Here is a 20,342-nt window from a genome sequence, read left to right as displayed (position 1 = left end):
GGTCATATGACATGAGGAGGGGGTGCTAAAAACTGCTTTTTCATCTCTGGCTCAGAATATCATATTTACCTTGGTTTTTCTTATGATTTAGAAAACTTGAGCTGTCTCTCCTTGGAATCATCAGGAGAAAAATAGAGTATTTCAGGTTCATTCTTGAAACCAACTTCTCACGGTTAAGGTGTATTGGCTAAAAGATCTTCCTTCTTCAAGAGATTCCAAACCTCTGTAAGACACTTCATTGTAATTGGAGAAAAAAGAAGAATGAATTCAGGCCGGCAGCTGCAGGAGGCCAAGGCAGCCCCCAGGACTAGGGAAGGAGGAGGAGGAAGGGCTGAGAGTTGCCATTAGAGCAGACAACCTCCAGAGGGCGCTGAAGCACCGGCAGAGCCCACCTGCCACTCCCAGTTTGGCACTCCAGGGTCAGATTTGGGTTTGGAGATGGGGTTGCTGTAACCCCAAGGAGGTGAGCAGAGAGGAGGAGTTGATTACCGGTCTCCTCTGACTCTGTCCCAAATTGCCTGGCTTCACAGGGGGGACAGGGTTTTGCTTTCAGCAAACTGATGGGGCACTTCCAGGCTGGTCGGGTTGCCCAGTGGCCCGACAGCCTGACAGGCTGACTGCGGTGTGACCGCCCTTTGTTTCTCCAGAATCTGTGCATCAGGAGGTGCATGGGTGCGGGAGCCCATCCACCGCCCCTCCCCCCAAGGGGGATGGCACCTTCCCTGGCTGTACCCTATGATCACCAGGTACTTGAAATGAATGCAAGTTTTTTGACTTCAAGGAAAAGCTCGCATAACCGTTTCTTCCTCATAATGTGTGGGATTTACTATAATGGAAGGACATTAGAAAGAACAGGTAGAAAACTCACCTGTTGGTCTCCATGTAGGAGTTTATTTTGCATGAATCCCTCCTACGTGAGTAGATAGCAGAGGTTTATTTTTGTTCCCGTGTGTGTAGTTGTGGCAGAGGATGTAGGTATGGTGATTTGAAGCCCTCAAAGAAATATTCTCAGATCTCTCAAGATTTCTCTTGATCGGAACCGAAAGAGACCTGGAAAAGGAGGAAAAGAAAAGGAGGAGGGAGAACGAATGACTGTTTCTCAGTAAATTCACCTTCCTGGTTGATTGTTCTGTCTTCTCATTTCTTTTAACTTCTGTGTATGTCTAATGGAATAATGTAGAAAGGCTGATTTTTATGCTTTAAAAGATATTACATCACAAAGAAACTAGAAGTGGCTAACGGAACTTATTCAAATCAATTTTGCATAGAGACTTTGATATTAAATTTGGATACTAAAATGGGTTTATCCCAATTTTCTCTTTCTTTTTGAGTGAATATTTGTAACATATTTTTGTAGATAATAATTTATCCTAGATATACAAAATTGTGAGAATGGGTACCATTTTTTTACCACTTAAATGATTTCTTTTAAATGAATCGATTGTACACTTTAAATGCCAATGTTGTGTCTTACGTGTTGTTTTTTAATTCCTTGATTTCCAAAACTTGTGTTTATTTAATTGATTTCTATCTAATAATCTGTGTCTCCCCTTTATTGTTTCTTACTTTATATTTTATTGATCTATAGTTAATTTACATTATTATATTAGTTTCAGAGGTACAGCATAGTGATTCATAAATGTTTAGGTTCTTCTCCATTTATAGTTATTATAAAAGAGTGGCTATATTCCCCATGCTATACAGTACATCACTGTAGATTGTTGATTTTATACATAGTGGATTGTACCTCAAAATCTCCTACCACTATTTTGCTCCTCCACCCTATCTCTCCCTGCTGGTAACCACTAGTCTGTTCTTTAATCTGTGAGTCTGTTTTTTTGTTGTTATTGTATTCAATTTTTTAGATGCCACGTGTAAGTGATAACATACCATGCTTGTTTTCTCTGCGGCTTATTTTACTAAGCATAATACCCTCGAAATCCATCCATGTTCTTGCAAATGGCAAAATTTCATTTTCTGCTGAAGTCATCATAAAAAATCTTTTTTATCCACTAAGCTATTGATGAACACTTCGTTTGACTCTATATCTTGGCTATGGCAAATAACACTGTTATGAACATTGGTGTGCAGTTATTTTTTTTTGAAATAGTGTTTTTGTTTTCTTCTGATATACCCAACAGTGAAATTGCTGGATATTATGGTAGTTCTATTTTTAGTTTTTTGTGGAACCTCCATTCTGCTTTCCACAGTAGCTGCACTACTTCACATTCACATCAAGAGTGTACAAGAGTTTCCCTTTCTCCACATCCTCACTAACCTTTGTTATTTGTGATCTTTTGGATGACAGCCATTCTGACAAGACTGAGGTGATATATCTCATAGTTTTGATTTGCATTTTACTGCCGATTAGCTATGTTTAGCATCTTTGTGAGTTCTGGCTGTCTATATGTAGTTTTTCCTTGGAAAAAATGTCTATTTAGGGCTTCTCATTTTTTTAAAAAAGATTTTGGGTGTTTTTTTGATACTGAGTTGTATGTGCTGTTTCTGTAGTTTAGGTATGAACCCTTGCTTGGTCATCTTTTTTGATGTTAACCTCTTATCACGTGCAAATATTGTCTCTCCCTCAGCAGGTTGTCTTTTCATTTTGTCTTTGGTTTCCTTTGCTGTGCAAAATCTTTTAAGTTTAGTGAAGTCCCATTTGTTTATTTTTGCTTTTGTTTCATTTGCCTTAGCAGACTGAACCTAAAACTGTTGCTATCATTTATGTTGAAGAATGTTCTATATTTTCCTCTAGGGGTTTTATGGTTTCTGGTCCTACATTTAGGTCTTTATTCAGTTTTGCATTTATTTTATATATGGTGTGCTAAAATAATCTAATTTTATTCTTTTCCATGTAGCTGACCAGTTTTCCCAGTACCACTTATTGAAGAGACAGTTTTTTCTCCATATTGCCTGCTTTGTCATAAATCAATTAAATATAAGTGTGTGGGCTTACTTCTGGGATCTCTATTCTATTCCAGTGATCTTTGTGTCTGTTTTTGCTCTGGTACCTTTTTCTTTGATTACTGTCGCTTTGCAGTATAGTCTGAAGTCAAGGTGCGTGATGCCTCCAGCTGTGTTCTTTCTCAAGATTGTTTGGCTATTTGGGGTCTTTGTGTTTCTATACAGATTTTAAAATTACTTTTTCAAGTTCTGTGAAAATGCTTTGGTATTCTGATAGGGATTGCATTAAATCTGTAGATTGTCTTTGGTAGTATGGTTATTTTAACAGTATTAATTCTTCCAGTCGATGCACATGCTATATTTTTCCATCTTTTTGTGTTGTCTTCAACTTCTTTCACCAATGGCTGATAGATTTCTGAGCACATGTCTTTTACCTGCTTAGGTGTGTTTATTCTTAGGTATCTTATTCTTTTTGATGTCATTGCATATGGTATAGTTTTCTTAATTTTTCTTTCTGAGAGATTTGAGTTTTGTTTTTTCTTCTTTTTCTAATTCCTTCAGGTGTAATGTTAGGTTGTTTATTTGATATTTTTCTTGATTCCTAAGAATAAGCTTGTATCACTATAACTTCCCCCTGTGAACTGCGTTGGCTGTGTCCCATAGATTTTGGATCATTGTGTGTTCATTTTCATTTGTCTTGGGTATTTTTAGAATCCCTCTTTAATTTCTTCAGTGTTCCTTTCTTCCCCTTTTATTCCCTTCATCTGTGATGTGAGGACTATCTTTAATATTATGTTTGGATTTCTTTCAGTTTTGTTTATTTGTGTGTGTGTGTGATTATTTAAGTTGCTGAGCTCTTAATTTCACATGGACACTAACAACCCTGCATTGTTACTCTGCTCCCCCACAGTTACTTAATTTGACCTTATATTTTACATCTACTTGTTTTGTGTGTCCCTTAACTTCTTATTGTGAATATAGATGATTTTATTACTGTTTTTTTTTCATCCTTCCTATTAGCTGTGTCCATGGTTGATTTACTACCTTTGTTGAATATTTGCCTTAACCAATGAGGTTTTTCCTTTAGTAAGTTTCCTTTCCTAATTTTTATGTTTCAATCGTGACCTTTTCTTTTTCACTTAGAAAAGCCCCTTTAAGATTTCTCATAAAGCTGGTTTGGCGATGCTGAGCTCTTTTAGTTTTGCTTCTCTGTAAAACTTTAGATCTCACCATCAAATCTGAAGGAGAGCCTTGCTGGGTAGAGTATTTTTGCTTATAGGTTTTTCCCTTTCATGACTTTAAATATACCATGCCACTCCCTTCTGGCATGCAGAGGTTATCCTGAAAAGTCAGCAGATAACTTTATGTAATTTCCCATGTTTGTAACTTGTTGCTTTTCCTTTGCTCCTTTTAATAGTGTCTTTTTATCTTTATTTTTTTTTTCCATTTTAATTACAATGAGTCTTGGTGTGGTCCTCTTTGGGTTGATCCTGTTTTGGCCTTACTGTGTTTACTGGACTTGGATGTCTGTTTTCTTTCCCAGGTTAGGGAAGTTTTCAACTCTTATGTCTTCAGGTATGTTCTACACTGCTTTGTCTTTCCTTTTTGCTTCTGGGACCAGTATAATGCAAATATTAGTACACTTGATGTTGTTTCACAAGTCTGTTCAACTTTCCTCATTTCATTTTAATCTATTGTTTTACCGTTCATCTTCAGTGATTGCCAGTACTCTGTCCTTCAGTTTTCTGATTCATTCCTCTGTATCATTTAGTCTACAGTAGTTTCCTTTAATGTATTTTTCATTTCAGTTATTGTATTCCTCATCTCTGTTTTGTTGTTCTTTAATGGTCTAACTCTTTTTAAAAAAAATTCTAACTTCTTGCTCTGGTCGTCCATTCTTCTCCTGAGTTCTTTGATCATCTTTACAGTCATTACCTTGAACCCTTTGTTGAGGAGATTGGCTATCTCCACTTCACTTAGATCTTCTTCTGAATTCTTATCTTGGTCCTTCATTTGGATCGTGTTTCTGTGTCACCTCATTTTTCTTAACTTCCTGTTTTTATTGCTATGTGTGTAGTAGGTTCGTTACATTTCCTGACCTTGGGGAAGTGGCCTTTCGTAGGAGCTGTCCTATGGGTCCCAGCAGCCCCCTCTCCCCTGGTCACTAGAGCTATATATTCTAGGTGTACCCCCTATGTGGGCTGCTTGGGCTCTTCTGCTGTGGTGGGCTGACTACTGTGGGTAGTCTGGTAGGCTTGGCTGCCCCCAGACTGCTTGTTTGCCAGGCTCTGCCTTGTATGGAGGCTGTCTGTGCTGCTTGGTGAGACTAAATCATAAGGCAGCTGGCTGCACAACTCTGGGGGACACCAAATCTGGTGCTGGTTCACTTATGGGTAGAATTGCAGTCCAGGTGATATCAGGGCTAGTGCCCAGTCACTGGTTCTGGGGCTATGCTGGCTACTGGCAGGAAGAGACAGGTTCTGCGTTCTGGCTGCAGGGCCCAGGAGCCACAGAGTTGGTGTTGGATCACTGTTCCTGACACAGCTCTCTGCAGGGCCGGGGGTATCCCTAATCTTGTGTTGGCATTCTGATGGGCAGGGTCAGGACCCAGCTGAGTCCATGGCTGCTTCTGGCCTGCAATTAAGTGGCCTGGTTACACAGGCTGCTGGGCTGTGGTATTCCTGGAGCTGGTGTGTGCCTGTTGGTGTATGAGGCTGATCCCACTGCTAAAGCAGGTTTGCTGTCCCTGTGCAGTTACCACCTGCCGATGGTGAGGCTGACTCCAAGGCCAGAGCAGGCTCACTTGTCAGAGGGGCCAGGGACTCTGGGGCTGGTGCTGTCCACTGAGGTGTGGAGGCTGGTCCTGGGGCTTTTGGTGGCTGGACCCATGTCCAGGGGCAGCTGTGCACTGAGAGGATCTGAAGGCAGCCTGTTTGCTGGTGGATGGGGCTATGCCCGTGCTCAGTTAGTTGCTTGGCCTGCAGCATCCTAGTACTTGTGTCTGTAGTCTGGTGGAAATGGGTGGGGCTCGGTCCTGAGGCTGATAAGCTACAGGGAGGATTCTGAAATTATGCTTGCTGGTACCAGCGTCCACGAGGTAGAAGGAGCTCCCCCGAATGGCTGCTGCCAGTGTCTCTGTCCCTGAGGCTGTGCTGTAGTTGCCCCTTGCCTCTCTGGGAGACTCTCCAAGATCAGGAGGTAGGTGTGACCCGGGATCCTTTCGAATGACTGCTTCTGTTCTGATTCTCAGATCATGTGGGATTTTGTGAGCATCTTTTAAGAGTGGAATCTCTATTTCCCACATCCCTCTGGCTCTCTGGAAAATAAGCACTACTGGTCTTCAAAGCCCAACTTTCTAGGAGCTCTTCTTTCCACAACAGGATCCCTGGGCTTGGGAGCCTGATGTTGGCTTCATACCCCTTGCTACCTGGGAGCACCTCTGAAATTGTAATTATTCTCCCATTTGTGGGCCACCCACTTGGTGGTATGGGTCTTGACTCTATTGAGATTTTGCCCTTCCTTTCTGTCTTGTCGAGGTGCCTTCCTTATATCTTTAGCTGTAAAACATCTTTTATGGTAGGTCCCGGCCTTTTTCATCAATTGCTGTTCTGTAAACAGTTGTGACTTTGGTGTGCCCATGAGAGGCATCAAGCTCTGGGTCTTTGAATGCTACCATGTTGGACAATCTCTCTACTTCATTCCTAAATCATATTATTTAAGTTTTCTTAGTATCTTATTTGATTAGCGACAGTTTGAAATTTATTATCACTCATGTTTACTTCGCCTGTTTAAAAAAATTGAATAGTGCATTCATTCAGTTTGAAATGAAGGTAGTGACCTGCGAATTTCCATACCTCAAAAATCAAGGATAGGACAAAAGCCTTTTCTACTTGTGTTACCCTCAAACTCTGCACCCCACCCCAGCCTGGGGATTAACCTCTTGCACCCATGCTCACCTTCTGTTTTCGGACCGTTAACCATCATTGCATCTGTATGTGTGTTGACAAAGTGAACTCTAGTCTTTGCAGTTTTTGTGTTTTGTTTCTTGGTTTAGGGAACAGTCCTACTATGAATGTACATTTACTGCTCTACTGAAGTTCATATATAAACCTGTCAAGCACATTACCAGAATTGGAATTGCTTGTATATACACTTTGATAAATTTTAGAGACAATGGTAGAACAGAAGTAAATTGTATTTCAAATGCCACAATATTCTCACACCATGAAAACCCTTCCCTTTTTAATATATTTGTGTGTAGTTTATCTTTATGCCCATACTATATTTCCCAGAGATGGGTAAGTGTTATGTTTCTTGCTGGCACATTTACCGTATTGTTCAAAGTCAGGCGTTTAGTGGTTTTAGCATGATCCTATTTCCATGAACTCGCAAATACAAGATCTTCTCTCACACTGTCTTTTACTCCCTGCTGTTTTATATTGCCCTCCTAATTCTCAGTCCTGGTCTTTCTTTATGTTCTTCATCAACCTGGATAGGTTATACTATTTTCTCCCTTATTCAAGACCAATAGAATAGAATAGAATACAACACCCAGAAATAAACCCTGATATATGGCCAAATGATTTTTGACAAGTTGACAAGACTTTTCAAAGTAGAAAGGATAGTATTTTCAACACATGGTGCTGAGAAGTCTTGTGAGCAACATGCAAAAGAAGGAAGATGGACCCTTACCTAACATCATATGCAAAAATTAATGAAAACGTATCAAGAAACTAAATATAAGACCTAATAATATAAAAAGTCTTAGAAGAAGATAGAGGACAAGAGCTTCATGATATTGGATTTGGCAGTGTTTTCCTCCATATGAAACGAAGGAACAACAAACGTACAGCTAACAAAAAAATAAACAATTTTCAGTACATAAGTTAAAAAAAAATGTGTATCAAAGAAATGTAAACAGAATAAAATGGCAACCCACAAGATGGGAGAAAATATTTCAGAGCCATCTATCTGACAAAAGATTTCTATTCAGAATATACAGAGAACTCCTACAACTGAACAAAAAGCAAACACCCTGATTCAAAAATGGATAAAAGACTTGAATAGATGGTTCTTCACAAAGATGTACAAATGACTAAGCACTTGAATAGATGCTCCATATCACTAAATGCATGTTTATATATTTGTGTGCATGCATATGCACACAAGCACACACACACATACCCAACAGAAAACAACTATTGGTGAGGATGTGAGGGAGTTGGAACCATTGTGCTATGTCAGAGGGAATGCAGAATGATACAGCTGCTTTGCAAAAGAGTATGGCAATTTTTCAGATATTGAAAAATAGACTTACTACATGATCCAGGAATTTTACTGTGAGGTATACCCAAAGGTATTGAAATCAGGGTCTTAAAGAAATATTTGTACTCCAGTGTTTAGAGCAGTAATAATCACAGTAGCTAAAATATGAAAGCAACCTAAGTGTTCATCCACTAGTTCCTGGATAAGCAAAGTGTGGTATACCCATATAATACAATATTATTCAGTGTTAAAAAGGAAAAGATCTAGGAATATGCTACAACATGGATGAATCTTGAGGAAACTTAGCTACGAAAAATGCCATTTTTGTGACTTTTAGTGAGTCATAACAATACAACTACTTATTTCAATTATATGGGGGTATTTAGTGTAGTCAAAACCATAGAAATTGGGAGGGTAATGACGCTTTTCAGGTGGTTATGGAACAAAACGGAAAGTTATATTTAAAGGATATAGAGTTACAGTTTTAAAACGTAGAAAAGAATTAGAAAGATAAATGGTGCTGTTGATCGCCCGATAATATGAATGCATTTAATATCACTGAACGGTGCACTTTATAATAACTAACATGTTATATTTTATGTTATTTGATTTTACCAACATACAAAATTGGGAAAGAATGTAATATCAGGAAAGGGAGTGGACCTGGGATAGAGCAGAGAGTAATCAGAAGGGTGAGGCACTGCATAGGTTGAAGAAGAAGAGCTGAGAGTCTTCATTGGCCAGAAGAGACTTTATAAAAGAGAAAAAAAAATTACTCTGAGGGTGTATTAGATAGATATCTGTGGGTGTGCTGCTATCTCCCATGGGTTATCTTAAAGAGTCTTTAATAAAGTCCATAAGGCTTGCTGAGGCTTTTTTAAAAACTGGATTCCCTAGGAGATAATTAGAGGGTGGTACTTAAGTCTATGTCTAGGTTGACAGATTTTGCAGGGAGGACGAACCTGAGAACAGTGGAGGTCTTAAGAGTGTAAGTACATGGAAATTAGAAAAAAATAATAATAAAGGGAATTAGGAAAACTTTGGACTTTGAAGGTCATGTATTATTACTGAGTCAGACCTGAGGTTTCTAAGGAGTTATATACACAGTTGCTATTTGGATTACTTGTTGATAAAGATAAGTGGAAAAACTAGAGTCGTTCCCAAGTGTAGGTAAGATATAATGAGAGGATGGAGGTGGAAAGTAGGGAGACCCAGAGAAAAGTGGGAAGGTCATATTGGGCCAAGATGGTGGTAATATCCAACAGAACAGACGGTAGGACAGACGATGGATTCATCTTTTTTATTTCGCCTCCCCCCCTCATCCTTAATAATTCTTTGGGAATATTTCACTGCTCTGTGATGCAGGTACAGAATTCGAGTGAGGAGGCTACACCTTCAGTGTCCAGCTGTCTGAGTCCTCAGTGTGCTTCAAATGATGGAGAACTATTGCTTCTTTATGAGAAGGGTTAGTACCTCGTAGCTAAGCTTAAGCTGGAGCTTATGCAATATTGATTCCATTTTATATATACTGTTGGCATGGAGGTTCCTCCTCCTCTTTTCTTGAACATTATGAAATGAATCTATATTTCTCAGTATTTGGGTATATCAGATAAATACGTTAAGTAAAGGAATCTCATATATTGCTCCCTGCATAGTTTGCTCTTTCTTGTTTCTCTTTTACCTTTACTAAATTAGCACAGGGAGAGAGACCTTGAAATGTTCTAATCAGGAGAGATTAGAACATCATATTTCTAGAGAGGTTGGTTGGACAGAGCAGGGGTCCCAGTGAGAATCCAAGCTTCTGTTTCTACTTGGAAGTGTACCTGTGTAGAATAGAGGGCTCCAGGAAATATCCTAGAATATTCCAATGTCCCTGTGGGAGATCATTAAGAGAGGCAGGATCTGGTACCAGATCAGTGTACTATGACATGTTTGTCAGTCATCTGATGTGAGATTCTCAGAGCCAATCCCATATGGTAGGGCTGAGTGCAGAGTGATGAAGAACCTGTGAAAGCCTTTGATTGCATGTTAAAGATGAAGCTCTGATTTCGGGGAGAATTTTCTTACCTGACTGAATGTCACCCTTCTGTGGGGATGAGATTCTGTGCTTTTCCTCTGTTGATGACCACTGACTGCAAATCATTAGAGGATCATGTCTAGAAAACATTCTTTATTTAATTTCTTAAAGAAGAAAGCATAGAAAACATTTTTATCCACTTTCAAATTGAGGATCAAGGGGAATGACATCAGTGAAAATGTCAGAGTAGGGAGCTCTGGCTTGTGTCCATCCCCAGAAACACTGACATACGTGGTAAAACCTGTCAAAATGACCTTATCAACACATGTAAGTTTTCTTTTCTTTTCACGCTCTAGATTGATCTTTCATTGAAACTTGACTTACTACAGGATGTGGAGAATAAACAGGGAAGTAGAAACTGTATTTCCTGATGAGAGAATCACTAAGTCACATTAGCTGTTTTGAACTCTGCCTTACTCACCGTGACTCTAATTAAAACAAACAAACAAACAAAACACTTTTTTTTTTGGTAAGTCAGTTCTGACATTTCCTCGTTAAAGACAAGGTAACAGATACAGACTTAGATCTACCAGAATTGAGCAAACTTTTGATTGTACCTGTGTTGAACATATGAGCATGACCTGCTACACATCTTCATTATACTTATTGCCACAACGGACAAATTCCCTCTTTCCACTCCTGATATGTTGCATGTAAGGAATGCATAGGTCACTAACCCCAGCTGGTCACAGGTAAACTCTGCCACATGGATTACTGCATGTTTTCCTGCTGGAAGACCACACATTCTCGAGGATCATGCCTGCAGAGTATCTGGGCTCTTCTTTTTTTCTGGATAAAGGTTAGATAATCACCTAATTTTATGAGAAATATATAAATTGTATTTGCATATTCTTCAGGTTTTTATTTATCCATTCTCTTTCAAGTCCTAAGTGCAAATATTAAAGTGATTTCCAAGAGGGTGGTATATAAGACAGCTCCAAAATTAGCAATAAATCATAATACAATTGTGAATGCATTAATGTGTGATTAATATGTAGATACTTATGTAAATGCAAGTTTAGTAATGCTTTGTGGAGAGCTTCAGAATCTAGGTATTAAAAAAAAAAAAAAAAGAAGAAGAAGGAGTTCTTGAAACTCTCAGGGAATTATAGGGAAGTCTTTGTGTCTATAAGTATCATTCTGAAATAATGCATATTCTCAGAAATAAACTAGGCATAACATTGTAGGAAAAAACTTCATGAAATGAAAGAGCATGTGAGATGGCCATACAAGAAAAAGAATATTCTCAGAGAATAATGAACAGTGTGGAGTTCAGCAGAAGGGTCATACACATTCAGAGAGCAAAACTTTGGAGAGCCTAATTGTGAGTTCCTCATATTTCATCTTTGGAGACACGGTAGTCATTTGAAATATGATGCTATAAGATGACGTTAACATACTTAAATACATTCGTTTAGAAATGACCACTTAGAACCAGAGTAAATGAAAGAGAACACAAAATTATGTTTATGTTGATGTTTAAAGACCTCAGGTGAGTGCTGATTATTTAAAAATGCATGATGTCTTTCACTGCAAAGTAAATGAGCTGTTACAGTGGAGGATTACTGGACTGAATGTCAATATTATGACATAGTATGAGTGTGTTTCGTGTTTGGTAATTGCAATCATTGTTGCTTTTGTTGTGGTCATCCATTTACAGTGCTTGGTGTCAGTTGATTTATCTCTTGTAAAAATAAAATACAGTCTGTGTGTGTGTGTGAAAAAAAAAACATACATGATGTCTTGACTAAAGTTGTATGGAATTTGAGATCTGGAAAAAAGCATTTCTTTTCTGTAATGCTAGGATGATAATTGGACATTTTTGCAAGAAAGAGATTTCAGGATGCAAATCTCGTGTCTCTAAGGTGGGAAGTCAGTTCATGGTGGAACATTCTATTAAACTTGTGTGAGTGGAGAAATATTTCTTTGGAAGGAAGAGGTCACGAATCCCTTTTTAATAGTTAATGGTTTATAGCATACCGAATGAGCAAAATGGCTATTTCTGAACTTTAGAAAAAAATAATATAGTTTTTCTGCATTTATAACATGAGGCTGATGTAAAATATCAAAAATTCTTTATTTTGAAAAGCAATGTAATCAATTTGACATAATTCATATATATTGAACCTGTGGTACACACACACAGTAAAACTTACATTCAGAAAATTGTTTGCACTTAAGAAATATTTTCAAGTGTAGTTGATTTACAATGTTGTGGGTTTTTTTAAATACATGTTTATTGGAGTATACTTACTTTATAACACTGTATTAGTTTCTGCTTTACAACAAGGTGAATCAGCTATATGTATACATATATTCCCCATATCCCCCCCCCCCTTGAGCCTCCCTCCCACACTCCCTATCCCACCCCTCTGGGGGACATAAAACACCGAGCTGATCTCCCTGTGCTATGCGGCAGCTTACCACTAGCTATTTTACATTTGGTAGTGTATATATGTCAGTGCTACTCTCTCACTACGTCCCTGTCTCCCCTTGCCCCTTGTGTCCTTAAGTCCGTTCTCTACATCTGTGTCTTTATTCCTGCCCTGTCACTAGGTTCGTCAGTACCATTTTTCTAGATTCCATATATATGTGTTAGCGTACGGTATTTGTTTTTCTCTTTCTGACTTACTTCACTCTGCATGACAGACTCTAGGTCCAACCACCTCACTGCAAATAACTCAATTTTGTTCCTTTTTATGGCTGAGTAATACTCCATTGTATAGATGTGCCACATCTTCTTTATATATTCATCTGTCGATGGACATTTAGGTTGCTTCTATGTCCTGGCTATTGTAAATAGTGCTACAGTGAACATTGTGGTACATGTATCTTTTTGAATTATGGTTTTCTCCGGGTATATGCCCGGTAGTGGGATTGCTGGGTCATATGGTAGTTTTATTTTTTTAGCTTTTAAGGAATCTCCATACTGTTCTCCATAGTGGCTGTATCAGTTTACATTCCCACCAACATTTCAGGAGGGTTCCCTTCTCTCCACACCCTCTGCAGCCTTTACACATTGTTGTATTAATTTCTGCTGTGCAGCAAAGTGATTCAGTTTTATCTCTATCTATCTATATATCTATCTATATCTATATATCTATATCTATATATCTATATATATTCTTTTCCATTATGGTTTATCACAGGATATTGAATATAGTTTCCTGTGCTATACAGTAGGTCTTGGTGGGTTGTCCATCCTATGTAGAATAGTTTGCTTCTGCTATTCCAAAACTCCCAATCTTTCCTTCACTCTCTCCTTGGCAACCACAACTCTCTTTTCTATATCTGTGTGTTTGTTTCTGTTTCGCTGACATGCTCATTTGTGTCCTGTTTTCGATTCCACATATAAGTGATATTATATGGTATTTGTCTTTCTCTCTCTGACTTACTTCACTTAGTATCATTATCTCTAGGTCCATCCATGTTGCTGCAAATGGCATTATTTCATTCTTTTTTATGTCTGAGTAATATCTTTTGTATACGTATACCACACCTTCTTTAAACACTCATTTTTCAATGAACATTTAGGTTGTTTCCATGTCTTGGCTGTTATAAATAGTGCTGCTATGAACATAGGGTTTCATGTATCTTTTTGAATTATAGTTTTGTCTAGATATATGTCCACAAGTGGGATTGCTAGATCATATGGCAACTCTCTTTATAGTTTTTTTGAGGAACCTCCATACTGTTTTCCATAGTGGCTGCCCCAACTTACATGGCCACCGACAGTGTAGAAGGGTTCCCTTTTCTCCATACCCCCTCCAGCATTTGTTAATTGTAGATTTTCTTTTTAATGATGGCCATTCTGATCAGTGTGAAGTGATACCTCATTGTAATTTGGATTTGCATTTATCTAATAATTAGTGATGATGAGCACCTTTTCATGTGCCTATTGGCTCTCTGTATGTCTTCTTTGGAGAAATGTTTATTTAGGTCTTCTACCCATTTTTCCATTGAGTTATTTGTTATTTTGTTATTGAGTTGTATGAGCTGTTTGTATAGTTTGGAAATTAAGCCCTTGTCAGTCTCATCATTTGCTAATATTTTCTCCCAGTCCATAGGTTGTACTTTCATTTTGATTATGGTTTCCTTTGCTGTGCAAAAGCTTATAAGTTTGATTAGTTCCTGTTTTTTTTTTTTTTTTTGCTTTTACAGTAAGTCCCCTACATATGAACAAGTTCTGTTCCAAGAGTGCGTTTGTAAGTTCAATTTGTTTGTAAGTCCAACAAAGTTCGCCTAGGTACCCAACTTACACAGTCGGCTGTATGGTATTGTACCGTAATAGGTTTATAATACTTTTCACGCAAACAATACATAAAAAACAAGCACAAAAACAAAGAAAGCATTTTTAATCTTACAGTACAGTAACTTGAAAAGTACAGTAATACAGTACAACAGCTAGGATACTCGGGCTGGCATCGAGGGAACAGGCGAGCAGAGTTACTGATTGGAGGAGGGAGGGGAGGTGGGAGATGGTAGGGGTGAAGGGTTATCAGCAGTAGGAGACAGAGGGCAAGCTGCAATTTCACTCATACCTGACGTTGATGGCAAAGGTTCTGGTTCCTTGCTGGATTTAATTCTATCTACCCTCTTGAAAGAATGATCCATTGCTGTCTGGGTAGTAGCTCTTTTTTTCTCATCATAGATGACAAGGTAACACTGGATTGCAATCTGAATGGCTGCTGCCACCTTTGGGTCCCATTCTAGGCTCGGGTCCTGTGCCTCAAAAACTAACAGTGCTTCCTCCAATAACGAAGATTCCCTTGCCATTTTCTGTGTCGTGAATCTCTTCAGTTCTTCAGTTACTTTTTCTTCCTCCTGTCCCTCTTCATCCTTTCTCTGGGCCTCCAATTCCATCAGTAAGCTCCTCATGTTGCACAGCAAGGAGTTCAGCGAAATCGTCGTCTTGCAGATCTAGCTCCAGCTTCTCGCTGAGGGTCACTACGTTGCTGAAGACCTCTTCGGACTTCTGATCTACCTTCTCAAATCCACAAAAATCATGAACAAACTGTGGGCAAAGGTTCTTCCAAACCCCATTCATCGTGACCGCCATACCCTCACACCATGCAAAGTCAATGTTTTTTATGGTCTTGTAGATGTTATAGTCCTCCCAAAGCTGTCCCTAGGTTGTTCCTGATTTGTCACTTACCTATACTGCCTGACAAAAAGTGTGACATAAATAATATTTCTTGAAAGTCGCTATAACGCCCTGGTCCATAGGTTGGATGAGCAACGTAGTATTTGGTGACAGATGCAGTACTTTGACGTTGGGATGAAAGTCATCCATGAATGGGGGGTGGCCCAGAGCATAGTCGAGCAGCAAAAGAATGTTTTGCTGGAACGTCCTTCTCCAGGCAATATTTCTCTACATCTGGGATAAAGTGGTGGCAAAACCAGTCCTGGAACGTGGCCTGTGTAATCCGGGATTTGGGGTTACGCTTCCACACAACAGGAAGAAAGCCCTTGGCTATGTTTTTAAGGGTTCTTGGGTTCTGTGAATGATAAACTAAGAGAGGTTTCAGCTTCAATTCACTGGAAGCATTGCCACCAAACAACAGTTAGCCTATCCTTTGCTGCTTTACAGCCCGGCATCAACTTTTCCTCCTTACTGACGTAACTTCGGTCTGGCATCCACTTCCAGTACAGTTGTGTCTCATCCACATTAAAAACCTGGTTGGGTAAATACACACCATCATCAAATAATTTCTCAAAGTGTTTCTGGAAGTTCCTGGACAGCTACCCTATCTGCACTTGCTGTCTCTCCACTTACTTTTACATTGTGAAGGCTGGCTCTAGCCTTGAACTGATGAAACCAGCCATGGCTGGCATTAAAAGATGTGCCCTCTGATTCTTTGCCATGTTTCTTCTTCAAGTCTTCATAAAGCCTTTTAGCTTTCTCTTGAATCAGCGTTAAGTTGAGCAGGACTCAGCGCTGACGTTGATCCTGCATCCGCACACTGAGAAGTTTCTCCATCTCCTCCATCACTTTTCCATGCTTCTTGGATATTGTGTCAACATCGTCGGCACAGCAGACTTCACATGTTCCATGATCTTGTCCTTGTTCTTTAGATTCGTGCCAATGATTGAATGATTCATATTATAAGAATGAGCGATGTCTAACATCTTTTTGCCTCGCTCCACTCTCTCAATTACTTTCACTTTTGTTTCCATCATTATCGTTTGGCGCTTCTTAACAGTGCCAGCTACATCACCTCTGCTTTTACGCTTGCTTCCAGACATCTTGGGCTTGAAATAAAGGTACTGTACTACTGTGCTCTATACAGTACTGTAAAGTACACAAAAGCACAACCACATATAGAGGAAGCACGCACGTGACAATGTATGCCAGACACGTGAACTAACTTACACGATTGGACACGCGAATGGACGTTTGCATCTTTGAAAGTTTGCAACTTGAAGGTTCGTATGTAGGTGACTTACTGTATTTGTACTGCCTAGGGAGAACTACCTAGGAAAATTTTGGTATGACTTATGTCAGAGAATGTTTTGCGTATGTTCTCTTCTAGGAGTTATAAGGTGTCCTATCTTATGTTTAAGCATATAAGCCGTTTTGAGTTTATTTTTGTGTATGGTGTGAGGGTATGTTCTGACTTCACTGATTTGCATACGGCTCTCCAACTTTCAAAACACCACTTGCTGAAGAGACTCTCTTTTCCCCATTGTATATTCTTGCCTCCTTTGTCAAAGGTTAATTGACCATAGGTGTGTGGGTTTATTTCTTAGCTCTCTATTCTATTCCATTGATCCATGTATCTCTTTCTGTGCCAATACAATGCGGCTTTGATTACTGTAACTTTGTAGTATTTTCTGAAGTTTAGGAGGGTTATGCCTCCTGCTTTGTTCTTTTTCCTGGGGATCGTGTTCACATTTCTGACTTTTTATGGTTCCAGATACATTTTAGGATTATTTGTTCTAGTTCTGGGGAAAATGTCATGGGTAATTTGATAGGGATCACATTAAATCTGTAGATTGCTTTGGGTAGTATAGCCATTTTAACAGTATGAATTCCTCCCATCCAAGAGCGTGGGATGTCTTTCCATTTCTTTGAAGCATCTTCAGCTTCCTTTACTAATGTTTTGTAGTTCTCAGTATATAAGTCTTTCACCTCCTTGGTGAGGTTTATTCCTAAGCATTTTATTTTTTTGATGCCATTAAAAAAAAGGATTGTTTGTTTACATTTCCTTTCTGATATTTCATTGTTAGTGTAAAGAAATGCAACCAGGGACTTCCCTGGTGGCTCCGTGGTTGAGAATCCGCCTGCCAATACAGGGGACACGGGTTTGAGCCCTGATGCAGGAAGATCTCACATGCCGTGGAGCAACTAAACCTGTGTGCCACAACTACTTAGCCTGCACTCTAGAGCCAGTGAGCCACAAATACTGAGCCCATGTGCCACAACTACTTAAGCCTGCATGCCTAGAGCCCGTGCTCCACAACAAGAGAAGCCACTGCAATGAGAAGCCTGCGCACCACAAGAAAGTCTAGTCCCCACTGGCCACAACTAGAGAAAGCCCGTGCACAGCAATGAAGACCCAATGCAGCCAAAATAAATTTTTTTAAAAAAGAAAGAAAAACCAGGAAATGCAACCAATTTATATATGTTAATCTTGTATCCTGCTACTTTGCGGAATTTGTTTATCAGTTCTAGTAGTGTTTGTGTGGAATTTTTAGGGTTTCCTTTATATATATTATCATGTCATCTGCATATAATGACAACTTTACCTCTTCCCTTCCAATTTGGTTAGATTTTATTTCTTTTTCTTGTCTGATTGTTGTGGCTAGGACTTCCAATACTATGTTGAAGAGAAGACGTGAGAGTGGGCATCCTTGTCTTGTTCCAGATTTTAGCGGAAAGGCTTTCAGCTTATGAACGTTGAGTATTATATTGGCTGTGGGTTTGTCATAAATAGCTTTTATTATGTTGAGATATGTTTCCTCTGTACCCACGTTGGTAAGTGTTTTTACCATGAATGGATGTTGAAGCTTTTCAAATGCTTTTTCGCCATCTATTGAGATGACCGTTTGTTTCTTGTTTTTCCTTTGTCGATGGGGTGTATCATGTTGATTGATTTGCATATGTTGAAACAGCTTTGTGAAACTGGGGTGAATCAAATTTGGTCATGGTGTATGATCCTCTTATGTGTTGTCGGATTCGGTTTTCTAATATTCAGTTGAGAACTTTTGCATCTATATTTATCAACGATATTGGCCTGCAGTTTTCTTTTTTGGTAGTGTCTTTCTCTGTGTTTTTTTTTTTAAGTCTTTATTGAATTTGTTCCAATATTGCTTCTGTTTTATGTTTTGGTTTCTTGTTTGTGAGGCATGTGGGATCTTAGCTCCAAAACCAGGGATCGAACCCGCACCCCCTGCACTGGAAGGCGAAATCTTAACTGCTGGGCCACCAGAAAAGTCCCCATCTGTTTTATTTGGGTTTTTTTTTAAGTAAATTTCTTTCTTTATTTATTTTTGGATGCATTGGGCATTCGTTGCTGTGCTCGGGCTCTCTCTAGTTGCGGTGAGCGGGGGCTACTCTTCATTGTGGTGTGCAGGCTGTTCATTGTGGTGGCTTCTTTTGTTGCAGATCATGGGCTCTAGGTGCGTGGGCTTCAGCAGTTGTGGCTATCAGGCTCAGTAGTTGTGGCTCGTGGGCTGTAGAGCGCAGGCTCAGTAGTTGTGGCACACAGGCTTAGTTGCTCCATGGCATGTGGGATCTTTCCAGACCAGGTCTCGAACCTATGTCCCCTGCAGTGGCAGACAGATTCTTAACCACTGTGCCACCAGGGAAGTCCCCCCTCCCCATCTGTTTTTGACATCAGCGTGATAGTGGCTTCATAGAATGTCTTTGGAAGTATTCCTTACTCTTCAATCTTTTCGAAGAGTTTGAGAAGAATCAGTGTAAGTTCTGCTTTTTATATTTGGTAGAATTTGCCTGTGAAACCATCTGATCCTGGACTTCTGTTGGTAGGGAGTTTTCTTAAATTACAGATTCTATTTTTTTTTAAATTCTATTTATTTATTTATTTATTTTGGCTGTGTTGGGTCTTTGTTTCTGTGCGAGGGCTTTCTCTAGTTGCAGCGAGCGGGGGCCACTCTTCATCACGGTGTGTGGGCCTCTCACTATCATGACCTCTCTTGTTGTGGAGCACGGGCTCCAGACACTCAGGCTCAGTAGTTGTGGCTCACGGGCCCAGTTGCTCCGCGGCATGTGGGATCTTCCTAGACCAGGGCTCGAACCCGTGTCCCCTGCATTGGCAGGCAGATTCTCAACCACCGCGCCACCAGGGAAGCCCTCTATTTTGCTTTTAGTGATCAGTATGTTCAAGTTATCTATTTCTTCTTGATTCAGTTTTGTTCGGCTGTAAAAAATATATATATTTTTAAGTTATGTTAGCAGCTAAATACTTACCATGTATTAGACCACAAAAGAGAGAAGAAAAAATATTAAAATATTTTTTCAAATACAACAAGTATTGAAATGTTTTAAAGAAATTGGTATAATAATACTAATTACAATAATGACAAATTGTTCTGAACTTAAAGACTACTTATATCTAAGATGCATATTATATGCTTATTGTTTTATTTTTTTTAAATACATGGAATGTTTTCTCCTTTCTAATGTAATTCTTTTATTTTACCTGTATATTGTGAAAAAAATTTAGTTGCACATAATATAAAAAATTACACTTTAATAGGAGATTTTAATCCATTTACATTTACTATAGTACTGAAAATACTTAGGTTTAGCGTTCCATGTCATTCAGTGCTCTTTTTTATTTATTTATTTTTAAAAAAAGATTTAATTTGGGGGGGGCATAAATTATTCATTTATTTATTTATTTAATTTTAACATCTTTATTGGACTATAATTGCTTTACAATGGTGTGTTAGTCTCTGCTTTAGAACAAAGTGAATCAGCTATACATATCCATATATCCCCATATCTCCTCCCTGTTACGTCTCCCTCCCGCCCTCCCTATCCCACCCCTCTAAGTGGTCATAAAGCACTGAGCTGATCTCCCTCTTCTATGCAGCTGTTTCCTACTAGCTAGCTATTTTACATTTGGTA

The sequence above is a fragment of the Balaenoptera ricei genome, chromosome 2 (genome assembly GCF_028023285.1).
Source record: "Balaenoptera ricei isolate mBalRic1 chromosome 2, mBalRic1.hap2, whole genome shotgun sequence".
Lineage (NCBI taxonomy): Eukaryota > Metazoa > Chordata > Mammalia > Artiodactyla > Balaenopteridae > Balaenoptera > Balaenoptera ricei.
Note: the sequence above shows the minus strand (reverse complement) of the source record.